The 14,389-nt window shown below is 47.0% G+C and overlaps 1 protein-coding gene and 1 non-coding gene across 3 annotated transcripts in view; one reads left to right on the forward strand and one right to left on the reverse strand.

The window, feature by feature from the left end:
- Txnrd1 (thioredoxin reductase 1) overlaps positions 1 to 14,389 on the forward strand; it is an 83,636-nt gene that overhangs the window by 20,474 nt on the left and 48,773 nt on the right. For both annotated transcript variants that reach the window (XM_026784536.1, XM_026784535.1), the window contains exon 2: positions 6,895 to 6,955. The gene's annotated coding sequence lies outside the window, so the exon portion shown is untranslated. The remainder of the gene's footprint in view (positions 1 to 6,894; positions 6,956 to 14,389) is intronic.
- LOC113457385 lies at positions 4,472 to 4,581 on the reverse strand. The gene has a single exon (XR_003377973.1). It is a non-coding gene; the product is annotated as a U6 spliceosomal RNA (small nuclear RNA).

Consider the following 14,389-nt stretch of genomic DNA (forward strand, 5'->3'; position numbering starts at 1 on the left):
TATGTGTGTGTGTATGTGTGTGTGTATGTGTGTGTATGTGTGTGTATGTATGTGTGTGTGTATGTGTGTGTGTATGTGTGTGTATGTGTGTGTGTATGTGTGTGTGTATGTGTGTGTGTATGTGTGTGTGTATGTGTGTGTATGTGTGTGTATGTGTGTGTGTATGTGTATGTATGTGTGTGTGTGTATGTATGATGTGTGTGTGTGTATGTGTGTGTGTGTGTGTATGTATGATGTGTGTGTAAGGAGAAAGGGAAGGTGTACAGGACATGAGAATGAGTACCTGTGTCTGGAGGAGCATTTTCATCTGTGACTGTGGATGCAGTCTGCGTCGTTGCTCCATCCCCTCAATGTGACAGGGATGCTTTGGTCAGGGAACACTGTGCTGAGAGTAAGGTCAGCAGTCCTATCCCCAGGGTCTGTAGTCAGACTCGGAAGGTAGAATGTAGGTGTATAAAGGAAAGTGGGGACTAGGGAGACGGTGCGATTGGTAGAGTGCCCGTCAGAAGCTTGAGGACCTGCACTCAGTCACTAGCACCCATGCCAGAGCCTGACAGCATGCATGAGCTCAGTTCAAGGAGACAGGCAGGCTAGACCGATGCTGGGCCTGTCTCAAAACAAGGCAGAACTAGGGTTTGTGATACACACCTTTAACTCTAGCACTGAGGCAGAGGAAGAGAGAGAAGAGGAAAGAGAGGCACAGGCAGGGGCAGAATTTTTGTGAGGTCAAGGCCAGCCTGGTCTATGTAATGAGTTTCATCCAAGTCAGAGCTACATAGTGAGACCCTTTCTCAACACCATACCACAACCATCAGCACTAAACACACCAACTACACCAACCACAGCAACAACACCAACCACAACAACCATAGCAACAACACCAACCACAGCAACAATAGCAACACCAACCACAGCAACAACACCAGTCACAGCACCAACACCAATCACACCAACCATAGCACCAACACCAATCACACCAACCATAGCACCAACACCAATCACACCAACCATAGCACCAACACGAGCCACAGCAACAACATCAACCACACCAACCACAGCAAACACAACAACCACAGCAACAACACCAACCACAACAACAGCACCAACCACAACAACAGCACCAACCACAGCACCAGCTGATGATGACGATGATGATGGTGATGCAGAAAGCAGAGAATGACTGGGAAAGACACTTGACTTTGACCTCTGGCCTCCATACCCACTTGAGCACATACCCAAATGCGCCCGCACCCCCCCCACATACCCCCACCCTTGCCCCACCCCATCCTCCACTCAGTCGGTAGCTGGGATAACCTGTGGTGGACTCAGTACTGAATGAGGGGTGCAGGCCATACAAGTTATCAGAGTTAGAGCAGGGCTGGGAACTAGAAAGCTGCTCTGTGATTCTTGACCTGATTATCTAGCTCTAGCAGCCCTGCCCACTTTGCCTGAAGATCCCCAACCCCTTACCTTAAAAAAAAATCTTAAAGATGACTGGCCTAGGCTGATGTATTACTGGTTTCTTTTAGCTCTGTAATTATTAAGATTTCTGATCTTTTTGTCACCAAATAATAGGTAATAGCCTGGACTTCAAAGTTAGAGTTTGGCGCTGGCCTCTGGCTCACTGTTAGCCATGTGACCAGGGTTAACCCGGTATGCCTCGGTTTCCTCATCAGTAAATCTGTATAACAACAGTAGTTATGTCGTGTCTTCAATGCGAAGTTTAAACTAGTTGCTATTTATAGAAGCCATAAGTACACCTAGCACGTAGAAAATGCCACAGAAAAAAAAAAACCCAACTAACTACTTTTCCTGTTTTTCTATCAGGACTGAAAAATCTTAGACTTATTTCCAATATCTGACTGTTGTGTGAGGTGTATGCATGTGTTTGTGCGTGAGCATGTATGTGTGTAAGTGTGTACATATGTATGTGCGCACGTGCGTACATGGAGGCCCAGGGCGGAAGTCATGTGTCTCCCTCAATCGCTGCCACCTTAGTTTTGGAGGCAGGGTCTCTCACTGAGCCTGCTGCTAGTCGGCTGGGCTAGACTGGCTGGCCGACGAGCTCCGGGCATCTGTCTGTCTTTAATGCGGGGTTTCAGACTTTCTCGGCCAGGCTTTTCAGTGAGTGCCGGGGATCACACAGTAGGTTCTCACACTTGTACAGCACACAGTGTACTGACCGAGCCACCTCCCCCTTCCCTCCAGTATTGGGCTTAATTCCAAGTAACCACCATTCATTCCAAGTACAGTGAATCCCAAGTTCAGTCACCCCGATGGCTTGGAAGCCAAGCTGAGCGCGTGCCACAAACTGTTTATGCTTGGCCCAGCTGTGGAGGATTTGGCGAGGACCACTTCTGGCCCAGGGTGACGGGTGACCCTAGTGATGTTCTATACAAAGAATAGTCTCCCGGTAGCCTCTCTAGTGGTGGGTAGGTGGATTCTTAGGGGGTTGTTCCAGTTCCGGATCTTTGACCTGTAGTAGCTCTTACCCTTAGTAACTCGTATCTCTTGATTCTACTGATGCCGCCATTTCCTAGCCTGCCCACTTGCTGGGAACTTCCCTCCTATCCACCCCAGTCTTGCTTCAGGAGATCTGTTCTGATGAGGGACTTCCGTAAAGCTGTGTTCACTGTCTATGTTCTTAGAAAGTACAGGTTTTCTAAGAAGCCTCCTTTAATGCCGCCATCTGAATGATCCTAGGCATGTCAGGATGGACAAATAGACTGGCTTTGTCTTTGCAAATACCAAAACATATTTATTTCTGTGTGATGTGTTTATGGGCATGAGCATGCAGAAGTTGGAGGGTACGTGTGGAATTGGTTCTCTTCTGCCTCATTGAAGACCATAAAGACCAAACTTGGGTGGCCAGGCTTGCACGGCAAGGGCTTTGAGTGCCCCCCCCCCCGCATCTTGTTCTGAATATCAGTTCTTTAGTTGTTCTGTATATACCAGCTATTTCCTTCCTCCTCGTCATCATCCTCTTCCTCCTTCTGCTCCTCCCCCTTTTCTACTTCAGGAAAGTCTCACTATGTAACCTTTGGTGGCTTTCAGTCAAGGACAGTTCTGCCATAGCCTTCCAGTGGACCCTTTCAGTCAAGGGCAGTTCTCCTGCCACAGCCTCCCAGTTGGACCCTTTAGCCTAGCTCCATGCAAGCCATTTTCAGACTTATGTCAATTAATATGAAAATCTATTTTCAGGGTCTTTGACCACAAACACTTCTTTTGGCAAAAATAGTGAATTTTTCTTGCAGGGCATAATTTGTATACTTAGCTGTTCTTATTACTGTTTTGAAGTCAGAATCGCCTTGCTTTTGCCTCCCGAGTTATCTCTGGGACCACAGGTATGTGCCATACCCAGTTTTAATATTAAAACAAATGACTTTGAAGTAGAATTTCCCCATGCTGCTTCCTTCTTTGATTTTGCCATTTCATTTGGTAACTGCAGTCTGACTGATTGATGGAGGAGGAACTTCCCTTTCTGTCCACGCTCAGCCTGTTATTGCACCCTTATCTCTGAGGTGCGGAATATTATTTGCATTAGTCAGGTGGGCCGCGCCCACAAGGAAGTTAACTTCCACAGAAAGGTACAGTCCTCCATGTTCCATAGCTGCGCCCAGAGTTTTGAGTGTGTCCTTCTCAGAAGTGTGGGTTTAAAGGGCAAAGATCAGTTCTGTCTTTTGCCTCTGGAAGAAAGCTCAGTGAGCGTGCATGTCCGTGGGAGATGACGTTGAGTGACTCATTACAGCGATGTCCAGGTCCGCTGCCAGCGGTGTGTTACAGCACATTCTAGAACATGCCCCTTGCATTATTTGATACAGATCTTCAATCTTGTACTGTGGAACTATGCTAAAGTTCATTACCAACACGGTAACAGTGTGCACTCTGTAGAGTCTAAAGAGTATGTTTTCTCTGTCTCACCAAGTTTTTTTTTTTTTTTAATTTTCCTATTTTGTGTGCATTGATGTTTTGGCTGCATGTTTGTCTGTGTGAGGGTGTTGGGTCCCCTAGAAAGAGTTACAGACAGTTGTAAGCTGCCATGTGGGTGCTGGGAATCGAACCGGGGTCCTCTGGAAGAGCACTCATTGCTCTTAACCACTGAGCCATCTCTCCAGCACCCCTGTCTCACCAAGTTTTGACACTGACTTCTTGAAGTTCTTTTTAGGATTTTATCTCTGAACCTAAAAAACTTTTTTTGTTCTTTTTAAGGAACAACCTATATATTTTTTTGACTCTAAAAGTATGTCACAAGAGTCTTTCGCTTTAAGGTTTATTTTGATTGTGTGTACATGTGTGAGTCTGTACATAGGCATGCACACATAGTGCGGGTGCCCACAGAGGTACTGGATTCCCCTAGAACTGGAGTTACAGGCTGTGCGCTGGGACCCACTGAGCCATCTCTCTAGCCCCCGGGTCTGTGGTCTTATGTGATAGGAAACCATGTATTTATTTATTGCTTATTTGTTTGTCTGAGATGGGGTCTCTCATGTTGACCTTTTTGCGTGTCATCCTTGCGCAGGGGCCATGCTAATCTTCTCTGTATCGTTCCAATTTTAGTATATGTGCTGCCGAAGCGAGCACTCATGTTGACCTTTTTTACATAGCTGGAATTGGCTTTGAAGTCTTGGTCCTCCTGCCTCCGTATTCCAAGTTCTGGGATTCTAGACGTGTACCATTTGTGACGTGAACCCCTTTAGTCTTAGGAGGTGGGCACTCGGAAGAACTGACATTTGTCCCAGGAGCTTCCTGGTTTCTGGGCTCCTCGTACCTGCCCAGTTTCCCTGCGTCATTCTTCAGGAGGAACTTCTCTTTACATGCGTGTTGCTAAGGGAGCTGAAGTAGCATGGAACTAAGGTGTCACCCGGGAGCACAGGAGGGTCTCCTCCCAGGTCGTCTGAGCCCTTGGTCCCATCTCCATCAGGATGTAGGACCTGGTCAGGCAGTACTCCTGGCGTGCTTCTGCACAGAACTTGGTTGTATGAGTGGTTGAATTAAGAACGGGGCAGGATGCAGCTCTCTCTCTTTCAACTTTATTTTTACAATTTAAAAATGTGTGTGTGTGTGTGTGTGTGTATACATGCAAATGTCTGCTATGTATGTGGGTGCCCATGGAAGCCAGAAGAAAGTATCAGATTCCCTAGAGCTGGAAGTACAGGCGACTGTGAGCCACCAGACTAGAATCCTTTGGAAAAGCGGGGCTCCAGCCTCCTCTCTCAATTGTTTGTGACAGCAGCTGGCCTCACTGTATAGCCCTGGCTAGCTGGCTAATCCGGAACTGGCTATTAGACCAGGCTAGCTTGGAACCCGTAGAGATCTGTCTGTCTCTCCCTCTCAAGTGCTGGGATTAAAGACATGCACTGCCATGCATAGTATCTGTATTATTGTTATTGTGTGTGTGAAGGGACGCCATATGTGTGCATGCCTGTCGCGGTCAGAAGCAAGTTTTATACCCCCTGGAGCTGGAATTCTAGGCAGTGTGAGCTGCCTGACCTGGGGCTGAGAAGTGAACTCTGGTCCTTTGGAAGAACAGCAGTGTTCTTAACTGCTGAGCCATCTCTCCAGCTCCAAGGAAACATTCGCTTAATTGGTGATTTCCATGAACTCTAGGCACCGTGGTCTGTAAAAATTTTTATTGTGTGATAAAGGGATATGATTCTAAAGTTTCCTGAAGTATTAGTGATAGAATATTTGTGGTTTGTTAACTGCCTCTATGTAACAGCCCCTCTTTATCACAAGTTCAGATCCATTTAGTTGTGTAAATTTGGTAAAACTTTTTTTCATTTAGTATGGTTCTGGTTTCTCTAGTCTAATTTTCAGAATCTTGTATTTTGTTTTGTGGTGTTTACATGTGTTGGTGTATGGTGTATGCATATGTATGTTTGTGTGTGTGTGTGTGTGTGTGTGTGTGTGCATTTGGGCGTGCGTGTCTATGACACGAGCTTTTGTGTGGAGGACACAGGCTGATGTCTTTCTCAATTGCTCTCCCCTTTATTTCTTGAGACAAGGCCTCACTGAACCTGGAGTGTACCAATTCAGCTCTGCAGGCTCGCCAGGGAGTGCCAGGAAAGTCTCTGTCTGCCCTGTCATGCACTACTGTGCCTAGCTTCCGATATGGCCTTGGGGGCCTGAACTCGTTCCTATGCCTGCACAGCCATCCCTTTACTGATGGAGCTGTCTCACCAGACCCTTCTTGTTCTGAGTTTTGAGACAGGGTCTTCCTGCAGAGCCCATCGGCCTGGAGCTCACTATGCAAGTCAAACTGGTCTTGAACTTGCAGTAATCAGTAGTCCTCTTGCTAGTCTAGGCTGACAGGCATGCCGCACCATAATTAGATGAACATGTGCTTTTTATAGATGTGTTGGTCGAAGGTATTTTTAGTCAAAAATATTTTGGATATTATAAGGATGTGTTTGCCTTCCCCTCAAATTCATGTCGTGTTTTGGAAACATTAAGTATCTTAGTGCATTTTAAAAACATGGCCATTATTAAACCCACTTCATGGTTTGGTACACTGAGTCACTAAACATGTATAATGTCCTACATGTAGCTGTATAGGTAAATCAATACAATGGGATAAAATTAACACATTTCCAGTTAAGATCATTACCTTCAGTAGGCAGAATCTCCTGAGTTACATTTCTGGAGATAGAGAGGCAATCTGACCCCGCAACTGAAGGCCTTGCCATCACGCCTGCCCGTCTGAGTTCAGTCCCCAGAACCCAGCTGGAGGAAGGAGAGGAGCCACTGCACATATGCATCAGGACATGCCCAAGCGCACACGTGAATAGATACATGTACTAAGCCTTTTTCACTGAAGTGGGCAGTGCGTAGGAAAGGCTTCCTGTCGGCCGTCACCCCGTTTCTCACGCTCCCTGGTTTTTCTTCCTCTTCCAGGTAAAGAAGTCACTTAAGTAAATGTGTATCCCTTGTTTTTTGCTTCAACTTGACCAAGCAGGTAAGAGTCTGTCTTTTTTTTCTTATAATTGTGATACTGGCTGTATGTTTTATGTAGTGTTGTGCCTGCTTGTGGGTCTGTCTGTTTCGCACCGTTTGCTGTTGAGTGAGGTCTTGCTGACTGACAAGTTCTCTGCGTGACTGTTAAGAAGGCACCCACCCATAGGAGATTTGCTTCACCCTTAGCCTCTCCCTGGTTTATGGCCGTGGTATACTAGGCGTTTCCAGTGGTCGAAGTCACTGCCTGATAATCCCCAACCTAGTTGCTGGTACAGTGTTTGCTGGCTTCTGGTGAACTGATTTACAGATCTGTCTCCCTCCTAGCAAGGAGTTCTGAATATGTGACTCAAACACGAACTGAGATGGACTTGGAGGTCATGTCAGGGACATGGAAAGCAGTGAAGCCAAGTTCCATGGAAGGAGCCATGCGGATCCGTTGCATGAGTCTACACTCTCAGGGCAGAACGGTTGGTGGAGGAAAATGGACAGTAGCTTCTGGACACATGGAGCTCGTGGCTCAAGGACTCAAAGCCGATGTTAGGAAGGCAGTGGAGTGCTCAGTGCTCAGAAAATACCAGCCTTTGGCCTCTTAGCTTGGGGAGTGAGCCTGGGCATGTACCATCTACCTAGTCTTCAAGGGGCTAAAACAACAGAGAAGGGTCTCAGCTAGAGAAGGAAGAGATGGTGACAGTCAGGAGAGAGGAGCTTTGGGGGTGAAGTTCATTTCTTGGGGCAGGAGGAAGTAGATGTGAGGCAGATCCTAGAGATTCCCAACGTGGAGAGTCAGGTAACACCTGCCATGTCAGAGAGCCCCTGGCACGAGCAGCTTTCTTCTCTCTCAAGTCTCCCTCATGGTGTGAATACGGGATGCTGTCCATGACCGTTAGTGACCCACAAACTCAAACCTGATTGGTGGTGTCTGCCATTTCTACTGCTGTGGCCTTGATTGTGTAAAAGCAGTAGTGGCAAAAATTGCTAGTGTTTCAGTAAGGGAAGGGCTATCTCCTGCACTGGTCGCATGGTGTTCTTCACCAACATAGGGGAAGGAGGTGTCATCATGAAATGATAAAAATTACCATTGAGGCTAGAGAGCTGGCTCAGTGGTTAAGAGCACTGGCTGCTCTTGCAGGGGACCCAGGTTCCATTCCAGGCAACCATATGATGGCCCACATCATGAACACAATCCTCTGTGCCAGAGATTACGTGAGCCCTCCTCTAGGTCTCTAAAATGCCATCGGTGACGTAGGTGGTGAGTTCACCTTCTTATGACAAGGATATGGAGTGTGGAGAAGCATTCCCGGGCAGGGTGGCTAGCTCTCTGGTGAGCACACTGGTACTTCCTGCTTGCTTCCTTAGCCTCCTCTGAAGGCTTCTTCAGAACCCTTTTCGCGCGCGCACCGCACTTACCTTAGGTATGGTGCTTGTGGTATTGGTACCACGATAGGTGTTCCTGGAAGTCATGGCGGCTTTTGCAAATGAACGTTGTGCAATAGGCCATCATGCCAGCAACATCTTAGCCATGCCTGTGGATGAGCTGGCCCTCAGCTGACTTGCCGATGCTCCTAGGAGGCCCCGTGGCAGCCTGGGGTAGCTTTCTAGTCTTTGGCCTGAAGAATAAGCATCAGTTAGCATCAGTGACTGTGAACTTCCTGCTGTTGTGCGCTGGCTGCCATCTTACAGCTGTCGGCGTGGAAAACCGGTTTAAATTTCGAGAGTACTTGTGTGAGAGTTTGCCCAGAGTATCTGTCCAGACACTACAAGTCGCCAGTGGGGCTCCGGTGTTCATGTCCTCAGGTCCAGCAGCAGGGAGGGCCCAGGGCTAGGTTTCCTTTTCTTCTCAGGGAGTCTCATTCTCACTGATTCCCAGCACAGCCTATGGCTGTTGGACTGAACTCTGTTTCACAGCGGGGCAAGTAGATGCCAGTGGCTGAGGAACTTGTTTGCTACTGCTGTCAAGCCCGGACCTGTCTGCTGTCCTTGTTGTCTCTACAGGGATTGCTTTTCTTAAGCAGACAAAGCTCCTCACCAGCAGACACCCCAGCCCGACTCTGGTTTCCCCACTAGGTTGTTTGTTCCTTCAGCAGGTGTGTTTTGGGCATCTGCTTGGTGCTGGCAGGAGAGAGAAGGTGAATGGGGTCCACCTCATTCGTAAGGTATTCCTACTCTTGAGTACCTGCCTCCCGGTGCTCTCTGTAAAGGCCGCGGGCTCACAGACGAGCGTGAGGAGATGGCGGATAGGTGTTTTCTCAGGAAAAGGTAAGGGGCTAGCAATCGATGATGACAAACAGAAACAAGTTGCAAAATATGGCATCTCCATTGAGTTAATTAATCCAAGGGTGGGGGCGGAGGAGGAGGAAGGGAGCCTCTGCCTTACAGGAAGTGAGGATTGTGTCTGTTTATAATTTTGTATTTGTGTATGTGGGTACAGACGCGTGCACACACAGCACCTGTGTGGTCAGAGGACATCTTTTCAGAGCTCCCCTCACCTTGACTTCGCTGAGGTGCTGTCTCCCTTGTTGTTTTTGCTCTTGTGAAGCTGTTGCAGACTCGCTGGCTTGAGAGCTTCCGGCGTGTTTTCCTGTCTCTGCCTCCATTCCTCTTTAGGAGTGCAGGAATAGCAGGTGCATGGCACCACACCTGGCTCTTTTGTGGGCTTTGGGAATTAAATTCAGGCCAGACTTAGGAAGCAAGAACTTCTACCCACTGAGACAGCTCTTCAGTGCTCTGTGTATTTTTTTTTTCTTAATGAAACTTAAGATAGTCATTAAATATTGAGGTTTATTTGTAAAATATTAAAATAGAGATGGGCGCCGGGCAGTGGTGGCGCACGCCTTTAATCCCAGCACTCGGGAGGCAGAGGCAGGCAGATCTCTGTGAGTTCGAGACCAGCCTGGTCTACAGAGCTAGTTCCAGGACAGGCTCCAAAGCCACAGAGAAACCCTGTCTCGAAAAACCAAAAAAAATAAAATAAAATAAATAAAATAGAGATGGGCTTGGGCGATGGCTTAGTAGCAAGGGAACTTGTGACGTGTGAGGCAGGTTTCAGTGAGGGGATAGGGCGAAAGACGTCCTCTGGTCTCTGCACATGTGCAGGAGCACGCACACACGCAGGCACACACTCATTGAGAACAGTTCTGTGGAGTCAGTTTTCTCCTTCGGCCTTCACGTGGGTTCCTCGGGTAGAGCTCAGGTTGTCAGACCTATACAGCAGGTGCCTTTACCCACTGAGCCGTCTTGCCAGTCCCCTTTAATTTTTTAAAAATAATTTTTTAATTATTATTTGTATGCGTATGGGTGTTTTGCCTGTATGTATGTCTGTGCTCCGTGTGCATGCCCACAGAGGTCAGAAGAAGGTGTTGGGTTCCCTGGGATTAAAGGCGTGTGCCACCACCGCCCGGCTCCTGGTGCCCCTTTTAAAATTAAAATCTTCTACGCCGGGCAGTGGTGGTGCACGCCTTTAATCCCAGCACTCGGGAGGCAGAGGCAGGTGGATCTCTGTGAGTTCAAGGCCAGCCTGGTCTACAAGAGCTAGTTCCAGGACAGGCACCAAAGCTACAGAGAAACCCTGTCTCAAAAAACAACAAAAACAACAAAAACAAAAAAAAAAGAAAGAAAAATTAAAATCTTTGAGTATGTGCGCTGCATGTGTGTGTGTTTGTGTGTGTGTGCACGCCTGCTCCTCTGGGTGTGCACCATGTGCAGTGCATGCGGGTGCCTGTCTGCATAAGACGGTTGTCAGCTCCTGGAGCTGGAGTTCAGCAAGGCAAAAGTTCCAGTTGCAGGCCAGACAAAATGGGTGCTCAGAACTAAGCTCGGGTCCTCTGCAGGAGCAGCAAGTGTTCTTAGCCACGGAGAACAGACACAGGCCCGCCTAGAGCTCTCAGTCCTGCCTCACCTTCCCAAGTGCGGAGGTTGAAGATGTGACCAGCAGCAGGTGGAGAAGGTGTCCTGTCAGGAGCAGGAGGCCAGCTGGTCACATTGCATCCACAGCTAGATCCAGAGAGCGGGCAACAGGTAGAGTGGGGCCGTACACCTCAGGGCTCACCTGTAACGATACGCTTCCTCCACTGACGCGCTACTTCCTAACAGCGTGGTTAGCTGGGAGCGATTCACATTCAAACCACTTGGAGTAATTAATCATATATTGTATTGGGATATTAAACTTGCACTAATATCACACATATAGTTATTGTATATATATGAGTATACTATATAATTCTTATATTAATATATAATACTTAAATATAAACATTGTCTATATATAAACAATATATAGTAACATATAATTATAATATATATTTTGGCACTGATGTGGATCACACGTAGGGCCTTGGGCATTCTAGGTAAACTGTTTTCTATTGAGCTACTAGACACACTGCAATGTTTTACATAGTGGTACATCTCTAGATGTGTTTGTCCATATGTTTTAGATTAAAAATGTTTATTACTGAAAGAAAGTGAGGCAGCATGCCTAGTTTATGCTGTTTTCTTTTTCATGTGACAGAATAACATCTAAGAATTAGTTTTGTTTTATGTAGACTTTTGCTGTATTGAGAATTATTTCCTCCAGGCAGTGGTGGCATGTGCCTTTAATCCCAGCGCTTGGGAGGCAGAGGCAGGTGGATCTCCGTGAGCTTGAAACGAGCCGGGTGTGCAGAGAGAGTCCCAGGGCAGAGGGGCTGCTACACAGAGGGGCCTGACCAGATTACTAGGACTGCTTTCTGCATCCGAGTCTGAACATTTCTGAGGCTTTGGAACCTTTGAACTGTGTGTCCCTAAAAACCCCATTTTATCAATTACCTTGTGTGTAGTGATTAGTAGGAAATAATAACAGGCTCCTAAGTGTTATTGCTGTACACTTGAGAGGCGAAAGGTTGTGTTTCTAGGATTGTTGATGAGCTACAGTGCTTTCCTGTGTCCTAAGGCCTGGTCAGAATGGTGTCCTGTTCTGCTTCACTGTCTTGTTATTCTTGTTCCTCATGGAGCACTAGTCCTTGAGAGAACCCTTAAACAGTGATGGCCACGAGCCCTGCTGTAAACCTGCAAGTTACTCATAGTTCAGTGAGGCCAAGGTTGCTGTCAGCAATAAGGAAAGACTCAAGAAGTCAAATAAGTCACTCATGGAGTTAAATAAGTCACTCAAGGAGTTAAATAAGTTGCTCAAGGAGTTAAATAAGTTGCTCAAGGAGTTAAATAAGCCACTCAAGGTTATGTACCCAGCAAGACAGTTGGGACTTGTACTGAGGAATATGCCTGCAGAGTCCAGGATCCCGTGAGTGTCGTGGGTCCTGGCCCCACCAGCTCCTCCCTGTACAGTCCACACAGCTGCATGGTAGGGTCCATGGAAATAATTGCTGCACTTGTTGGGGCCCTGGTTTGTGCTCTGTTTATTTTTGTTTATTTTCTGTTTTTGAGACAGTGTTTTACATGTAGCTGTGGCTGGCTTGAAGCTCCTGCTGTGGCCCAGGCTGGCCTGGAGCTCCATTTCGTAGCCCAGGCTAGACTAGACAGTATCTTCCTGCCTCTGCTTCTCCAATGTGTGGTCTTCTGTTACATAAATTGATGAAGAGGGGTAGATATCAGTGATTACATAATTCCCATGTAGGAATTTATACATATCTTCCTCTTCTGGGCACATTTCTGTCTTCTAAAAAGTACAAGGAGTGGGGCTGAAAACAATTTTCTCACAAGGACTGCTCTAAGTAGGACGTTTGTATCAAACACGTCTGGGACCCAGTGCTGAAAGGGACCAGTGTGACCCATCTCCGTCCTATGCTGAAACGGACCAGTGTGACCCATCTCCGTCCTATGCTGAAATGGACCAGTGTGACCCATCTCCGTCCTATGCTGAAAGGGACCAGTGTGACCCATCTCCGTCCTATGCTGAAAGGGACCAGTGTGACCTGTCTCTCTCTGTTCTTTTGCTTGTTTTATTTTCATGTGGTGCTGGGGGCCAAACCCAGGAGCAAAAGCAGGAAAGTGCTTTACCGCAGAGGGACATCCTCAGCCATCCATCCACTGTGGTTAAATTGTTAGATCCAAATTAAGGGAATCCTGTGTATATCGTGGTAATTAATTAATACCCCTTCTCCAGCTGTTCAGTTGTGACTTGGACAGATTTAGATTAAGGTTTTCCGAATATAAACTTTATTTAGCCGATATCCTTGTCAGTTGGTCTTGCTGGTAGATAATGCAGGCCTTCTCTTAGACGTGGGTGACCGGAGCCCTGCTCTGTTTGTGGTCATTAGTCACAGTCACCACAGTCAAGGGCTCCTGAGCTTCTGTTTCCTTGTTTGCAGCGTGGAGACAGAGTGAGGGTACACATAAAACACCCACACAGTGCCTGACGCACAATCATAGCAACAGCTGCTAGCTCAGGTGATACTGGGCACCCATAAAAATGAATCATAGAAGTTTAATAGCTTGGGAAATTTTCTACATCATAATGTTTCACGAGAAAAGCAAAAAATTTAAATAGATTATTGTGAAATATTAGATCTCACTTTAGAAAGCAAAGGAGGGCTGGAGAGATGGTTCAGTGGTTAAAAGCACTTGTTCTTGCAGGGTACCCAGGTTCTGTTGCCAGCAGTCACATGGTGGCTCATGTAACTCCAGTTCCAGAGGATCAGGTGCCCTCCTCTGACTCCTATGAACACCAGGGGGACCCATGTGGTGCATATAAATATATGTAGGCAAAACATGCTTATACATAAAATAAAATAAAAGCATAGAAAAAGTGTTGAAAATACTGATGTTTGTGCTCCTGACCGTCAGTGTGTGGGGCACTGTGGAATATAGGTGAATAAAACCCAGTTTCTCTTTAGAAGAAAGGTCTTACAAAATATTTATTTTAGTTTTTACAGCTATGAGGATGCATGGATACACATGTATCTGTATGGGGTGTGTAGGTATGAATTCAGGTGGCTAGTGGAAGCCAGGGGTGTTGGTCACCCTGGACCTCACAGGCAGTTGTGAACCCCCTGGTGTGGTGCTGGGAGACAGATCTAGTCCTCTGCAGGAGCACCTAGCCGTCTCTCCATCCACAGGAGAAAATTTTAACAGAAGACAGAATTACCATCTGGGGTGGAAGAAATGGAGGAAATCCTGGGTGTTGCTCAGATTTTTGTCAAGAAGTGTGGGTGGGCTGTGGTGTCATTCTCTCCACAGTTTTGTCTTGGCCACGCTGTGGGTGTCCAAGGTAGCTATACAGGGGGCAAGTGCACCTGTCTGGGTGAGCTGGGGGTGCAGGCTTGAAAAGGCTTAATCTGTAGATAAGGTTCAAGCTTTGGGATGGATGAATTAGAACTGTATGAAAGTCAGTGTAGTGAAACCAGAGCCTGAGTCTTCACTGCATCCAGACAGTGAGGAGAACCTTCCTTTTAAGATTCCCTATAATGGCCGGGCGGTGGTGGCGCACGCCTCTAATCCCAGCACT

Source organism: Microtus ochrogaster, chromosome 24 (genome assembly GCF_000317375.1).
Source record: "Microtus ochrogaster isolate Prairie Vole_2 chromosome 24, MicOch1.0, whole genome shotgun sequence".
NCBI lineage: Eukaryota > Metazoa > Chordata > Mammalia > Rodentia > Cricetidae > Microtus > Microtus ochrogaster.